The sequence below is a fragment of the Salvelinus alpinus genome, chromosome 1, assembly GCF_045679555.1.
Source record: "Salvelinus alpinus chromosome 1, SLU_Salpinus.1, whole genome shotgun sequence".
Taxonomy (NCBI): Eukaryota; Metazoa; Chordata; class Actinopteri; order Salmoniformes; family Salmonidae; genus Salvelinus; species Salvelinus alpinus.
Window position 1 is genome coordinate 47,444,874 of NC_092086.1, and position 18,066 is coordinate 47,462,939.

The following is an 18,066-nucleotide window of genomic DNA, read 5'->3' on the forward strand; positions in this document are numbered from 1 at the left end:
CCAGCTTCAGGAGTTGAACAACCTGTGGTTGTTATGGCATGGCCCAAGTAGTACTGGATGGTCTTAATGTACAGTTCATTTCAACGTCTTTATATCAATTTCAATACATTTGTGTTTGTATTTTGGAAAGCTATACCAGCTTATCTTTCTGACAAGTTGACAAACACAAAATTAAGGGAAAATATGATGTAATTGATTTACAAAAAATATATACTTATTACAAAACATTGTCCCTTTAAGTATTTAGTAAAATAATATACCTCAGTATGAATAAGCTCCATGTTTGCATACAAATGAACCATGCCTATCAACATTATCTTGAAGTTCCACCATAGAACAAATAGGGTGATAACATTTTTCTACATTAACATGTTGTGAGGCCAGGTTAAGTATTTAGGCCCTATAGTATACTGTATATGGCTGATCTATACTATATTCAGAGGTGCAATGGCACACTTCAACAAAAGGATTTACAATTACCCTCCAGACTGTGTTGAACTCCACCATTTATAGCCTTGCGGTGACAAACAATCTTATTATGAGATTTATCTTCACCCCAACTGGGCTTGAGGATCAACATGCTTCTTCTCCTTCTCCTGCGCTTCCCAACTGAAATAATAACCCGACGATTATGGTTAAAACGTGGTGTCAGCCCCGATATGATTGAAAAAAGAGCCCTGTCGCGGCATAATGGAAACTCCCGACTCCGGTTCGGGAATACATAAAGGGAAGGAGTGAAAGAGATTTCGATCAGGGCTCTCTGGCTTGAATTAATCACTCACTGTTTAATGGATCTTTGAGGCTTGTGCTTGACGCAGTGAGGAGCTGCATTTATTTTATTCCCGAGACCAACAGAACCCTGGATTTTTCATCAGAAACCTGCTGCCTCCTTGAAAATGTCTTGGGGTTCATGGTGACATAGGGTTCCAGTTTTTGATCGGGAAAGGCTAGAGGGATTCTGCTCCGCTGTTGTAAGCAGGTAAGCGCTTAAATGTTTCTGGTTAGTGGAGGAATGCTGTACTCTAATACGCTTCAATGCCGCAGTAAACACAATACGACTTAATTCTCTAACATATTCAATGTACACGTTTTAGTCGTGTCTTTCAATATCGGCACACTACATTGAAAGTCAACGATGTAAAAGTGATTGCATTTTATTAGCAAGAATAGTTTTCACACATGAGCCATATTCCAATGGCTATGTGCGTTAGCAACACATTGTAGCATATCACTTATCCTTGAGTTAACTGTAGAAAATGTAGAACTGATTTGAAGTTGCATATGCATGCGTAAAACTTAAACAAATGTTGCACATGCCTTTATGGGGACATGCATAGTTTAAGTTGTTTGGAATGTGTTTATTTGATCAGTGAACGGTCAAATCTAGGCATTTAAACTGTAGCACGTTAAAAATAATATTCACGTAGAGTGGTTTCTAAGTTATTGGATATAGCTAGCTTTAAAATAATCTGTCCCGTATAGAGAAATACACAACCATGTTGACTAAATAGAAGCGTTGTCATCCCCCAAATATCTTTATCTTATCTCATTTCATGTTCATTGTATGTACTATGCAATTGGAATGCAAAAGTAAAAGGGACGCCAACATTGAAGTAGCCACTATTGCCTGAAATGCATTTCAGCACCATGGACAGCGAACGGACACGCTTTACCGCTAGAGTTCGCCTTGAACCATAGAAGATATTTCTCTCATGGCTTCGCTTCATGCGTTTTCTGAGAATTATATGACAACTGTGTTACTTTCTTATTTGAATTAAATTATGAAAAATGTGCTTAATGTACACTAGTGCGCAGATCCTTGCTGACGTCAAGGCGACACCTTATCGGATAATTTCTCAGAGGTTTTAAACGTTCAGAATTTGAGTTTGCATGCAGGATGGTAGGTTACAGAATAAGCAACATACTGTATTACATCCAGAGTACAGCCCGATGTGCTAGGCGCGCCAGGTCCGTGAGGACACAAGGAACTGACCCAGTCAACAGGGCTAATCTGTACCGGTGAGTCTACATGACATACCCTACAGTACGCATAAATACTTAGCCTACTGTAACATATTGCTGCACCATGTGCAGTTAAATATGGCAGGTATAATTAATCGGTGACTATGTAGACTCTTGGTTGCATGCCTCTGAGCATGGTAATACATTTTGTAATTAATGTGAAGTAAGGGTTTGTGACGTATATAAACACCCAGGCAGGCTAAGTTAGGGTATGGATTTATCCCCATAAAAGTAACATCAGATGATTTGAATTATCTCAGAGATTTTGGAATGCAGTTGATTTTATTCAAAGACAAATATTTGTTTATATCCTGTGATTCATATCCAATGTCACAAATTCATATGGTTGAAGTCAGACCTACACAAACAACAATATGACCCTCTATGGATATAGGCAGAGCTAGTGCATGGGACAGGGGGTGCAGCCTACATCTACTTGGTTGAATATAAGGCGTCTTTCATATTCGTCTTGTATGCAAATGTATATTGTATAGCCTAGGTGTTTGTAAATATTGTTTACAAAACCTGTTGCAATATCTGTCTATCCGTCTTTTTTTGTGTGCAAATCTTCTTCTTTTTTTTAACCAATATGCAAATATTGTATATTTTATTATTTTTGTGGATCAACTGCACCATTTGATGAATGTGTTGATTCACGATATTGAGTTGGCCTTATTTGCATGAGGGCTGAGAAAGTGGTGGTTCGCTTACAAAGGTTGCCATGACAAGAGCCTAATGCTCAGCTGATACTCAGCCAAACATATTACGACAACAGCTTGAGCTGTTGTGTATAGTGGAGCGTAAACCCTCGGCTTACACAGTTGACAAGTAAAATAAAAGGTATACTCATCTATTACGCGTGCACCTGACACTTGGCACAAGTGCTGTATCAATATGTTGAACGAAACATGTATGCATAAAGACAGTAGGCTACGAACACAATAATTAAAACAAATCTATGTTTTTTTTTCTTCCTTTTGTTTACCCCTCATTTTCATGACACCATTTACTTTCCACGTCTTTGTAAATAGTGGTGGGATGAGCAACCTAGCTTGATATTTGCAGCTAAACCGGGAGAGTTTTGACGATTTTAAAACATCCACACACAGTTTCATAGCTGCTGTCGCTGGAGCTTTGCCTCACATTAGCATCCCGCATCTCTCTTTTCCTGTCCCTGTCTTTCTTATCTTGATTATGCAGCTTGAAGATTGAGTCAGCTATTTTGTATGCTCGTTGCCTTAGCTTGGTTATTTGTGGACGAGAGTTAGATCGTGCTGCGGATACTGAAAAGAAGTACAGCTTCTCATGACGGTAAGGAGTGGAGGAGACGGAGCTGTCCTGTTCGATATTGCCATTGGAGAAATACATACAGTACCTTCAAAAAGTATTCACACCCCTTGATGTTTTCCACATTTAGTTTTGTTACAGCCTGAATTAAAAATGTATTACATTTTGATTTTGTGTCACAGGTCTACACACAATAACCCATAATGTCAAAGTGGAATGAGGTTTTTTGAAATGTTTACAAAGTAATATAAATGAAAAGCTTGAGTCAACAAGTATTCAACCCCTTAGTTATGGCAAGGCTAAATACATTCAGGAGTAAACATTTGCTTAACAAGTCACATAATGAGTTGCATGGACTCACTCTGTGTGCAATAATAGTGTTTAACATGATTTTGTACCCCACACATACAATTATCTGTCAGGTCCCTGAATCTGTGTTTTTGTATTTCAAACACAGACACAACCACAACTACCAGGGAGGTTTTCCAATGCCTCACAAGGAAGGCACCTATTGGTAGAAAAAAAGCAGACATTGAATATCCCTTTGATCATGATGAAATTATTATAATTACACGTTGGATGGTGTATCAACACACCCAGTCACTACAAAGATACAGGCGTCCTTCTTAACTCAGTTGCCGGAGAGGAAGGAAACCGCTCAGGGATTTCACCATGAGGCCAATGGTGATTTTAAAACAGTTACAGAGTTTAATGGCTGTGATAGGACAAAACTGAGGATGGATCAACAACAATGTAGTTAGTTCACAACACTAACATAAATGACAGAGTTAAAAGAAGGAAGCCTGTACAGAATAAAATACTCCAAAACATGCATTGTGTTTGCAACAAGGCACTCAAGTAAAACTGCAACAAAATGTGGCAAATAAATAAACTTTTTGTCCTGAATACAAAGCGTTATGTTTGGGGCAAAACTAACACAAGAAATTCACTGAGTACCACTCTTGTAACGACCTGGGTGTCGGGGGGTGCGAAGTCAGACGCAGGAACAGCAGAGCTTCAATATGTTGAGTCTTTAATGCCCAACTGGCAAACAAAATGTCCAACACGGACGTACTGGGTGTCATACACAACGGTCCAACGACACGAGAAACAAACCCAGTCCACAATAATAATATACACTCCCGAAATCCAAAAGCTACAATAGAACAATCCCGCACAAAGAAGCGTACGGGCTGGCTGACTAATAAAGCCACACTAATTACCAACTAACTGAACACAGGTGATACAAATAAACACATAAGGAGGGGGAGGAAAAAGAGTCAGTGGCAGCTAGTAGGCCGGTGACGACAACCGCCGAGTGCCACCCGAACGGGAAGGAGAGCCTGCCTCGTTTGAAGTCGTGACAACTCTTCATATTTTCAAGCATGGTGGTGGCTGCATCATGTTATGGGTATGCTTGTGATCGCCAAGGACTAAGGAGTTTTTTAGGATAAAAATAAACAGAATACAGCTACAAGCACAGGCAAAATCCTAGAGGAAAATCTGGTTCAGTCTGCTTTCCAACAGACACTGTGAGACAAATTTACCTTTCAGCAGGACAATAAATTAAAATATCAGGCCAAATCTACACTGGAGCTGCTTACCAACACAACATCGAACATTCCTGAGTGGCGTAGATACAGTTTTGACTTAAATCGGCATTAAAATCTATGGCAAGACTTGAACATGTCTGTCTAGCATTGATCAACATTCAACTTGACAGAGCTTGAAAAATTTTACAAATAATTATGGGCAAATATTGTACAATCCAGGTGTGCAACGCACTTAGAGACTTACCCAAAAAGACTTACAGCTGTAATCGCCGCCAAAGGTGCTTCTACAAAGTATTGACTTAGGGGTGTGAATACTTATGTATTCAGACTGAAACGCAACAAAATGTGAAATAATTTAGGGGGTATGAATATTTTCTGAAGGCAATGTAAGTAGTGATGACGTTGATGATGATGTGTCTACTGGTGGTCATAGGTTGTCAATTTAGTTGTAGAACTAAAGTAAACTCATGCATAACTTTGGGAGGACATAGTACCTTTATTCCGGCATGGTAACTGGTGATTTCCTGGACAAGGCAACAAAGCATTATTCTCTTGTTGAAAAAAAGTGATATAAAGTACTACGCAATAAGGAATCATACTGAAGATAAAAGAAAACATGACTGTCTTGTTGAAGGCATCTATGCTTTGTTTCAGAATTGATTGCAGTAGATGCGCTGCATGTTGTAGAGAAGTTACCTAAGCATGACATACTGGCGTGCTCAAACCCAGATGCTCTGGGTATATGGTTAACAATGTGTAAAGTGTAATCAAAGAGACCAGTCATGCTTTGTAGACAGAGCTAAGAAACATATGGTACAACAGCATGCCAAAATCTGCTGTTACAATACCACAATACTGTAGCGGCCCCAGCATCAGTACGACATCAGTATCCTTCTCAATAGGGCCTCTTAGTGGAATGTCTTAAACTTCTACACGCTCTACGCAGATGCAAGATTCAGTATTGCAATGCCGTTTTTCATTGCAAAAGGGGAAGCTCCTTGTAATACCTGAAAATTGAGAGTGAGACATGCCTTATTTGACATGGAGAGGTGGGAAGCTAAAAAGGTTATCTAGCTTGCTATGTTTTTAGCCAGGCTAAAGTCAGCTAGCCAACTACTACTAGCAAGGGAAGGCGACTCTTCCTTGCTTTCACAAAATGAAAAGACAAAAATAAAAAACTTTGCTATCGCTCCCTTGTGAGTGGGAACGGCAAGGATTTCATGTTACCAAAAGGTTTTCGCTACTCCAAATATCCCACTCCACCCACGTGTATGCACGTAGACCAACGGAGTGAAGCTTGTAGTAACCTTTAGGTGTTGGATTGGCAGCTGCGAGGTCATGGAGTCCCATTTGGTCTAACCCAGAAGTGGGTTGGTGCTGCTGTGAGAGCATCAGTACGGGGCTTTTGCCTGAGGGACCATCACGCAGAGAAGCATAGGACCTGCAGCGATCACAGACTCAATACAACACCAACGATCTTGTCAAGAGGTTATTAAGACCTGTTGGTATTATAGTTTATAGTACTGATGACTAGTAGTTATGGCTACAATGCAATGTCATGAATAGCTAATTGCATTGAGTGTTGACTAGTATGTGGACAAACCAAGAGCTTCTGAGTGAGACCAGCATAACCCAAGTCAGCCTCATCGCCAAGAGGTGTCTTGGTAAATTATGCAGTAACACCAGCTGGAATCTATACTAATCAGATTAGTTTTTTCCATATTAATGCAGTGGGCATAATACGTTATGTGCTTTACTTTGCATATTTCATCTCACCTCATACGGGTGAGGAATAGGATTAGGCCTGCTATGGAAAATAGATATCTGAGATGCTATCATGTCAAACATGTTACATGGCAGGATTATGAGAAGAGTTGTGTGTAATTGTGAAATAATCATCTTTAAAATTCAGACAAGATAATTAAATGGCACATGTGAGGGAAGTGTCTGTGGTGCTAATAGGATATCAGCTTGAAGTAGCATATGTGCTGCAGTTCCTCCCTCTCCTTTGGGATAACAAGCATCCCACTGGGCACACTATGCCATTTCAACGTGGGTAATTGGGTCATATTTGGCTGAGACGTTGATCAATGAAATTACAACCTATATTCACCCATTCAAAAAGACAGCCAAAAGTTAGTTGAATGTCCAATGTGTTATCACTATTCTTTCAACCATCTAAAAGCCCAACCAAATTCAAATGGAACACAATGTCGGGTTTGTGGTTTAGTTGTCACCCAACTGTCTATCCCTGTGCTTTCAACCATTATTTAAACCAATCATTACATTTGAAATCAACCAGAGCTTGAAACCCTAGGCCTATTGTATTGTCTATTTCTGGTTGAATTCTGGGTTGAAATGAAACAATTGCTGTTGATGACTTTGCAAATGCTATATAGGCCTAAATAGCATCATTGATGATATACTGTAAGTGATAAAGTATGGTCACGTTTCATTTGCTCTGTTAACCTACCCTATGGAATGACTTTGACAGCAACATTGAATCTATTTTGTTTTAAATGTTAGAGCTCTCAACAATTATTCTCAAAATAGCACATTGGCAATGGTCAGTGACACATATCTTAGCTTAACAGGGCTGGGCTTGGTTAACAACCTGGATGGGAGACCAAAGAGTCGCTGTTGATATATCAATTCTCTTGTAGGACTTATTTTTTTCTGATAGTGGATATAATGATGAAGATCTGACGTCGTTTGAAAGGTGAATTTGACATATATTTTAAAGGTAACATTGAATATATTTTATCAAAGGTTTTGTCTATGCTGAAACGCTGGTTACCATGATGACATAATCACCCTCAAAACAAGTTTCACCCTCAAAACAACCACTTTGATGACTTTTTCAAATCCAATGTATTTTCCATGTCACAATTCATTGACAAATTCCGTCGAAACAACGTTGATTCAACCAGTTTGTGCCTAGTGGGATGTGCCTTTGATAAATGTCTTTCATTATCATACGCAGACTGTAATCTGTTTGTTTGAAATGGATAAGAATTATTGCTGAATTAAATTGTAAATGTTGACAGTGTTTAAAACCTCTCAATTATAGTCAACATCACACCCGGTCTCTTGTCATTTAAAGACAATGAACACTGTGACACAGGCATTGTACCACACTGTGGTGGCATATGCTAGATTGAGCCACAGTTCTGTAGTCAAACTGCATGCGTTTAAATTAAAGGTGAGATTCCAGTTTGCAAATCCCAACTGAAGAAACTGCGTAGTTCCATACTTTAAAACACAAGTTCAACATTTCATTGAAACATGGAGGGTCTATAAATGCCTCTGATTTGAAGGACATGTTTGTCATATAGGCATTCTCTGAATTGTATCTCGGGACAATTGAAATCCAAATAAAGTCTATTGACAGTCCCTGAGCATTCAGTGGCAAGAAACAATATGACTGAAGGTTGAGGACTTTCTGTATCTAATGGAGCCTGGAAGTTGCAGATAAGCTGGAAATACAAAGCTGATGTCCTAAAGCTGGATGGTTGCCCTTGGGTGCTGTTGTATTTCAATCCTGCAAAACAAAGATGGCACAATTGCCGAGATAGTATCTTTTAGGAAGCATACAAAATGTCATTTGCAGACTTCACCTTGAATCAGCAGCTTGTTTGACTCATTAACTGTGTATGGCGTTTACTGAGCCGTGACCTGGACCCGTCTCAAGAAGAAATGTGTTGGCGTTTACTTAGGAGACTTTGAAGGTGGCAGAGATGGCCATTTAGATCCCTGATACATTTAGAAACAAATGGGACCAGATGATGCAAAACATATTTTGCTTCCAGTGTCAGTTTGAGTGTTGTTGGGTTTACGATTAAGTGCTGTCTCCAGTTCACAAAGGTCTAATTTCCTCAAGATCACTGTTGTTTAAAAGCAGTCGAGCCCCTGATCATGCTGTACAACCCTGCTGAAGAAGAGTGTCCATGTGAAAAGGAGACAGATAAATTATAATAGGAGTCTAATTGTTGAGAAGATTTCCTTCACAGGGGTTGGCTCGGGGGGTAATTTTAATCAGTCACAACTCATATACGAGTGCACAAAGATGAAAATCGTTCTGGTGTGCCAGGCATGTAGTCCCTCAGCCTCATGCTGACTGCTTTATGATGGAAGAAAACCTTTAGCAAACAAGCATCACACAAGTGGCACGGCAGCGAGGCATATTGAACGTCCCTCTCCCCCTCCCCCCGTCCCCCTCTCCCTTGCCATCTTCTCTGCAAGTAATTACAGGGCAGGGCTACAAAATACCACGGGGGCTGTATACCTGCAGGCTGAAGCACCGCATGGGTTGATGAATATCCTGTGCATGAGAACCCATTAAAACTGGCGATACATAACGGGTTTGTCAATGTGCTCACTTCAGAGGCTTTCTTATTGATCTGGCTTTTTTGAGTGAGTGTACGAGAAAAAGTATTTCCTTCCTTCACTGAATGACGTACTCTTGGATGACGGAATGTGCATATGAGGCACACTGCAGAAATTCAGGGTGAAAATGTCAACCGCATCATACAGAGGAAAGATAAAGCAATGTATGTACATGCCAAGAAACTGTCAGAAATAGTAACAATAATAGCAGATGTATTCTTTTAAAAACATATTCAATCAGGCATAACAACACCACGATCTTTTTTGTTTACTTGTTTTAAAAACCTGTCAAAAACATATTTTCTTCAACACATTATACAGTAGTCCTATGCATACATTTACAAATGACATGAACATTGCCGTTTTGAAACAGCACACTGTCTGTGAAGTCTCTGCCTGAAAACATTGTTTGTGTCAATGCCTTATGCATATCAGATGATAGGAAAAGCTAAAGAAGTTGAAGCCAAATATATTGATGTGGTTCATATTGTTCAGTTGTATAGCAAAATATGTGTTCCACTAGGTATGATGCTTGAGTCTATCATTCACCCTTAAGTGAAGGTGGGACCAACACACACGCACGCACGCACGCACGCACGCACGCACGCACGCACGCACGCACACACACACACACACACACACACACACACACACACACACACACACACACACACACACACACACACACACACACACACACACACACACACACACACACACACACACACACACACACACACCAGCAACATCCTGTTCAATGAAAAGACTGGATACCAATCACTTTAATTAGAACCTGTGTGAAATACAAAACCTCAGGAGTAAGACCCGCAAAGTCCAAATAATTCTGGTTCCTCTATAGCTAGGAAATAAATTGCATGAATGTATTAAAGCTGCAATATGTGACTTTTTCACATAGAAATGTGTGTTATAGATCTGTCATTCTCATTGAAAGCAAATCTAAGAAGCGATATCTGTTCTATGTGCGCTATTTCGTTTTTGAGTCTTTTACTTTAGATTTTGTACACAAGCTTCGAAAAGCTGAAAATTGTATATTTTTGGTTATGGAAAATATATTTCACAACGGTTTAGATGGTACAATGATTCTCTATACTATACTTGCTTGTTTTGTCACATAAACTGAAATTAAGCGAATTTTAGCTATAACAAAAAAAGGTGAACTATCAGTAAGTCTTAAAAAAAATTACATTTAGAAATGCAGTGAATTTGCTATGTCTTACTTCAGGAAAATCTCCCCTTTAGATGAGATTGGTTTCATAATAGTTTGATAATTACAGGAAATGCATGTATGGTATGAGGTGTGCGAATCAGAACTGCAAATATATTATTTAATATAGTCTATTGTCTTTACAAATCAGCAGTCTCTCAGCAAGATCATGTAATAATAGATCATTAAGATAAACACTTGCCTACCTAGATGGATTTTCCATACAGAGTTCCATAATAGTGTAGGTGGGTGAATCACTTTGCAGTAATGGCTGAGGTTCCGGCGGAGAGGTGAGTGTGCACTGCCAAACCCTGTGCTGCATGTTTTTACTTCAAGCCGTGGAAGTGCCAAACCCTCCTCACCATAATCAATACTTATCTCTCTCTCTTTGAATGTCAAGTGATCACATTGCCTCAAATCTGCCCCTGTGCATGCTAATGCTATGGATAGATGCCTGTCTTTGCCTGAGAGAGATTCTATGATGGATCAGATTGACAGTGCTTTCAATTTTTAAGTGAATTATTAAGAGATGAAATGCAATGTGAAATCCATGCAATAGTATATGCCTTTGTGGTTTTTAGTATGGATCTATATGTGTGGGCTTTTGATGATACACACCCTGTAAAGCAATTGGTATCTGTTTTTTATGATGCAGAGCATTACTCCCATTGGTATGTACAGCCAAACAGCTGAGACAACAGGTATGTTTTAAAAAGTGAAGAAGTGAAGTCAATGGAACAAGTGTGATTTGATGGAGACAGCCAGACTGCCATCTGCAATGTATTGTCTAATACCCTGCTTATCTAATTAATAATGTGCTTGTCTGCTAAACAGACAAGGAAAAGTTGACAAAATATGAACGTTACACACTGTAATTCTGTCTATTCTACTGTGGGAATTCAAGAGAGTGAAGGAGAAACCGAATTGAAAGGAACTCATTGCCTTAGAGAAAAGTCCAAACTGTGGCACAGCAGCGACAGACGTGGTAATGTTTTCCCCCTTTTGATAGCATGTAGCTGCACTCCCACCCATATGTAAGGCTCATTTACACCCGTTGAGCCTGGCTTGTTTATCAGTACAAATTATACTTCCGCCCCATCTGACAAATCACAACGGGTTATTCTTTCAAGCTCCGTTTTGCATCTTTGCACGGCCATCGCTGATGGGTAATCTGGCGCCTGTGGCTATGAAGAAAATACTCTCCCTTTGATTTCAGAAGATTTCTTATCTCGCCCGTCGTCAGGGAATGAAAGGTAATGCTTTACCCATAAGGGATCTTAGTCAGAAGATTGACTTAGTTCATTGCCCTGCACATTTAAGTACCAACAGAGAAATTCAAGGATAACTCCTGGATTAGGGACATTAAAAGTCAGGAGATTTCAAAGATGTTGGTTCCTTCGGGACAGTGGTCACAAAACAATGTTCTTTTTCCTTCTTTCATGAAGCTGTGCCATATCAAAGTCTCTAACGTCTTAATATGAACTGTGTGATTGCTATATTTAAAGAGTTGCAGTTTGTTGACCATAGATGGAACACATCCCTTTGTATCATAGTGTTTTATTATGAGTTAAGCATTTAACTGGATTAGTGTGATGCGTTTTCCTAATGAAGAGTAATGCTACACAGGTGGCTGTTGGTGATGAACCATTTCATCCAATGGCAAATGCTTGATTCCTCCGATAGGCCACAGTGCGGCTGTCGAGGCAGAGTGCTTAAATCTGGCAAAAAAGTGAATAAATCATCAGCATCTGCTGTGCGAGGGCTAAGCCCAGCATCTGTTCAACTACTGGGAGCCCTCTGGTGTAGAAGGTCTAAGTGGTTTTTCCCTCTCTCTTAAAAATGGATCTCCAAACAAAACAAAACTATGATTCATGAATATTCATTTGGAGCACCATCAATAGTGTCTGTCCTGGTCCAGTGAGGTGTTTGGATGGGCGTGTGGCTGGATGAGCACCCCTCTGATGGGTGAGGTAGGAGGCATGGCAGTGAACAGTGGTGACAGCGCCGCTAGAGCCATGCCATCATCAGTCATAGGTAATGTGAGCAAGGTTCGTGAAGCATGACCTCTATGTTGAGCCTCTATGAGCGACCTTTGACCTCAGACATAGCATCAGTAACCACAGTGTCACACCAGACCAGAGAAGGGGGATGACACTTGACATCAATGCCTACGTCATTTGACGAAAGGTTGTTGATAGCTTACAAAGCCATGGACAGGGAGCTACGTTTTCATGTGCAATATCCATGTTCTCAATTCAGCCCCATTTTTAGGGGCACCATTTAGGACCAGTGAGATAATATAATATATTTGAAATTCTATTGACTGCAGACTGGTAATCAGCTGTAGCTTTAATGCGTCTCTCAATTTTTAAGGGTCTCTAAGCACTTCTGTCAAGATGCACCATAAATCAACATTCTGGCCCGCTGAGGCTTCGCAATTACCTAAGCTCAAGTATCGATTCATAATTAAAGACTTTTCGAGTTTTAAAATCATTCATGCAATGTCCGCATTTGGAGTTAAGATAATCCCTGTTCTCCTCCTCCTCCCCCTGCCCACCCAGACCCCCCCCCCCCCCCCTCCTTTATGGACATTTCTATTTACATGTATTTGTATTATTATCCATGTCTTTATTATATTTTTTTATTCTTTTATTTCAATGCTTTGCTCAAGTTTGGCGCTCAAGAATTACATCTGCAACTATATACAGTGGGGAGAACAAGTATTTGATACACTGCCGATTTTGCAGATTTTCCTACTTAAAAAGCATGTAGAGGTCTGTAATTTTTATCATAGGTACACTTCAACTGTGAGAGACGGAATCTAAAACAAAAATCCCGAAAATCACATTGTATGATTTTTAAGTAATTAATTAGCATTTTATTGCATGACATAAGTATTTGATACATCAGAAAAGCAGAACTTAATATTTGGTACAGAATCGTTTGTTTGCAATTACAGAGATCATACGTTTCCTGTAGTTCTTGACCAGGTTTGCACACACTGCAGCAGGGATTTTGGCCCACTCCTCCATACAGACCTTCTCCAGATCCTTCAGGTTTCGGGGCTGTCGCTGGGCAATACGGACTTTCAGCTCCCTCCAAAGATTTTCTATTGGGTTCAGGTCTGGAGACTGGCTAGGCCACTCCAGGACCTTGAGATACTTCTTACGGAGCCACTCCTTAGTTGCCCTGGCTGTGTGTTTCGGGTCGTTGTCATACTGGAAGACCCAGCCACGACCCATCATCAATGCTCTTACTGAGGGAAGGAGGTTGTTGGCTAAGATCTCGCAATACATGGCCCCATCCATCCTCCCCTCAATACGGTGCAGTCGTCCTGTCCCCTTTGCAGAAAAGCATCCCCAAAGAATGATGTTTCCACCTCCATGCTTCACGGTTGGGATGGTGTTCTTGGGGTTGTACTCATCCTTCTTCTTCCTCCAAACACGGCGAGTGGAGTTTAGACCAAAAAGCTCTATTTTTGAATCATCAGACCACATGACCTTCTCCCATTCCTCCTCTGGATCATCCAGATGGTCATTGGCAAACTTCAGACGGGCCTGGACATGCGCCTGCTTGAGCAGGGGGACCTTGTGTGCGCTGCAGGATTTTAATCCATGACGGCGTAGTGTGTTACTAATGGTTTTCTTTGAGACTGTGGTCCCAGCTCTCTTCAGGTCATTGACCAGGTCCTGCCGTGTAGTTCTGGGCTGATCCCTCACCTTCCTCATGATCATTGATGCCCCACGAGGTGAGATCTTGCATGGAGCCCCAGACCGAGGGTGATTGACCATCATCTTGAACTTCTTCTATTTTCTTCTATTTTCTAATAATTGCGCCAACAGTTGTTGCCTTCTCACCAAGCTGCTTGCCTATTGTCCTGTAGCCCATCCCAGCCTTGTGCAGGTCTACAATTTTATCCTTGATGTCCTTACACAGCTCTCTGGTCTTGGCCATTGTGGAGAGGTTGGAGTCTGTTTGATTGAGTGTGTGGACAGGTGTCTTTTATACAGGTAACGAGTTCAAACAGGTGCAGTTAATACAGGTAATGAGTGGAGAACAGGAGGGCTTCTTAAAGAAAAACTAACAGGTCTGTGAGAGCCGGAATTCTTACTGGTTGGTAGGTGATCAAATACTTATGTCATGCAATAAAATGCAAATTAATTACTTAAAAATCATACAATGTGATTTTCTGGATTTTTGTTTTAGATTCCGTCTCTCACAGTTGAAGTGTACCTATGATAAAAATGACAGACCTCTACATGCTTTGTAAGTAGGAAAACCTGCAAAATCGGCAGTGTATCAAATACTTGTTCTCCCCACTGTACATGCGACTATTAAACTAATCTAATCTAACCTAAACTCAGGATTTCCATCATTATTACTGGAGGAATCTAATGGGTTGTCAACAAGAGAGTGAAGAGATAGCATTGTTACCATAGAAACTGCCTCTAAACATACTAGCATCTACTTATTAAAATGTGCCAGTATTCACACCGTTTGCCGGCCACAGTGTATGATAACAATTATGTTGGAGAGCATGCTTTACTTACTTGTCCTCCCTCTTCCTTAGACTGTATGTATGGAAAACATGTCATTACATTATAACGTAGTGGTCTTTCAACTGCTTTTGCCATTGGTAGCGCATATTTACATTTACATTTACATTTAAGTCATTTAGCAGACGCTCTTATCCAGAGCGACTTACAAATTGGTGCATTCACCTTATGATATCCAGTGGAACAACCACTTTACAATAGTGCATCTAACTCTTTTAAGGGGGGGGGGGGTTAGAAGGATTACTTTATCCTATCCTAGGCATATGAAATAAAACATGATTTGCATATTGACTTGTTTGTAGAACAGTAGTGCTTTCATGATTTGCAGTACTGTCAAGTATTGTGTGTGTTGAAACCCTTGAAAAAAATGTAAATAAAACTTAACTTTGGAATAAAGTAATCCGTTTTTGTCCCAGTTTAGAAACAGTTTCTGTTGTCACTATTGTTTTGGCTGAGGTCTTTAAGAGCATGTAGACCACAGCCTAGTCATTTCCAAAGAAGTGGCCGCCCAGATGATGATCGATTGCAGAGTAATGAAGGTGGACACAGCATTGGGCTTTCAGGGCAACAACTTCACAGCAACACCAAATGAATTAAATACATTTAGCTCACTATATGTTGTGTGCCCTGAGCAACGAAGTCGATTCCTTGCCGTGCCAAGTTTGGAGAGTGCCGTTGCACAGAGCCACGCATCATGATTCAGATCAGACTCCACATTCCGCTCAGCAGTTGCAGTGCCTAGTGAAAGCCTACCCACCCATTGCACAGTCTTCACATTTTGCTGCCGTGAAATGTTACATTAGGAATTACATTCGATTTATTTCCTACCGATCTACACAACCTACTCCCCAAGTGAAATAACTATTATAGAAAATTGTCCAAATGAATACAAATAATAAACATGTATTGATTACTTATATAAGTACTTGGTGAAAATACATTTTGCAGTCATTACAGCTGTGATTCATTTTGATGAAGATCCTACCAACCTTGCACAACTCTCAGGGCAACATATAACCATTGTTTTTGTCAAAATTGCTCAAGCTCAGTACATTTGGTTGGGAATCATTGACGGACAGCAATATTTAAACATTGTTTCTGATTTTCAAGTCAGGACTGGGACTGGACCATTCAGGAACACTCAACACCTCTTTCTCATTACAATCTGTGTAGTTGTCCAGATGTAACTGTACAACTCTATCCCAGGGTTTTCAGAAGACTAGGGTGCGTTTTCCTCTTTTTACCTGGGCTTTGTTACTTTCATATTTATTTTGATTCTGACAAACTTCCCAGCCCCTGCCAGTGACGGGCATACTGTACGAAAACATAATGCTGCCACCACAATACTTGAAAATACCACGTTGCAATCACTCCACATTACTGGCCTCCGTGACAATGTCAAACTAATGAATCCACTCCAAATCATCTCTTCTGTTTGCAACAAGGCCGTTATGTAATACTGCAAGGCAATTTGGCAAATAAATACATTTTTGGGCCTAAATTAAAAACTACAGGTTTGGGACAAACCCAAAACAACACAACACAGAGTGAAATAATTGTGGTGGCAGCATCATGTCAGTGGCAGGATGGGAGTTTTTCAGGATTTAAAGAAATATGATAATAGCAAAGCCAAGGTAAAGAGTTAGAGGAAAACCTGTCTTAGTCTTCCGAAAACATAACCCTGAGATAAAAATTCAAAATATCAGCGGGACAACTACACACATTTTAATGCCAAAGACACACCAGAATGGCTTTCCAAGAGGTGTTGAGTGTTCCTGAGCGGTCTAGTCTCAGTCCTGACTTAAATTAGATTGAATATTGCTGTCCATCAATGATTCCTAACCACATTTACTGAGCTTGAGCTATCGTGGCAAAAACAATAAACACATGTTGCCCTAAGAGTGCAAAGACATTATAATAATATAATATTATAATAATATTAATATCTAATATTAGATATTAGAATTCAAAATGATTCACAGCTGCAATGGCTGCCAAAGGTGCTTCCACCAAGGGGGTGTGAAGACATATGCAATCAAGACATCTTCGTTTTTGTATGTATAAAAACAAATCTTTCACTTTGAAATTGTGGAGTAGGTTATGTAGATCTTTAGAAAAAACATCTAAATGTAATTCCATTTTAGATTCAATTTTAAGGCAGCAAAAGACTGAAGAGTGTGCAATCGGTGTGTAGACTTTCACTAGGCACTGTAACTGGTGCATGTTCTGTAGACAGGAGCCACACACATTTCAATATTTACATGATGCAACCGCCATGAGCGAAGCCATGCAGTGTCACTTAACCAGAGGAAGGAACAACATCTCTATGTATATAACTAATTTTCCTTCCCGCCCATGTGATGCAGGAGTAGACAAACATCTTGGCAGCATGCTAGGTTCTTTGCAAAGATCCCTTTTTTAATGATTATTATTCAGGCCGACAGCTGGCAAGAATAGTGGTGCTTCCACAGCTGCGGCGCATCAATCTGACGGTCCACCTGTTGTCTCCTCACTCACACGCCCTGCACTGCTCGTTAAACAGTGCTGCCTTTCAGGCCGCATCAGCTCAGCCTGGTGATCACCCACTGTGAGACCAGAGCACTGAGAGAGAGGGAGAGGAGAGGGAGAAAGGAGACAGAGAGGGATCTGAGGTGCCAGATTGCTGAGCCTGTGAGGTGTTATCCCTGAGATAAATGTGGAGATCTGTGTAAATCCTGCATGTCAATTATGCCACCCTACCTTTTTAGCAAGACCACGTGAGTCTTTGTGCCGAGCCAGTGTGAGATGGGGAAGAGAAATATAGAAGGATATGTCCATATCAAGGGGACATGGAGATAGATTTCTAAACTATTTTGCCTTGCAAAAATATTAGAATTCACTCGCAAACTCTCAGCTAAGAACTTCAAATGATATTCTTAATTAATGTGCACCAGTCTGGTTTCAGACCTGGACAAAGCACCATTGAAGCAGCTCTGTTTGTCTTAGATTCTGTGTTAAATTTCTTATTTCATAGGAATCACTATGCTGCCACATTTAT

At 40.3% G+C, this 18,066-nt stretch overlaps 1 protein-coding gene across 2 annotated transcripts in view; it reads left to right on the plus strand.

Annotated features, from left to right (window-relative positions):
• Positions 1–505: 505 nt before the first annotated feature.
• LOC139578302 (protein ELFN1-like) overlaps positions 506–18,066 on the plus strand; it is a 79,480-nt gene continuing 61,919 nt past the window's right edge. For both annotated transcript variants that reach the window (XM_071405712.1, XM_071405721.1), the window contains exon 1: positions 506–979. The gene's annotated coding sequence lies outside the window, so the exon portion shown is untranslated. The remainder of the gene's footprint in view (positions 980–18,066) is intronic.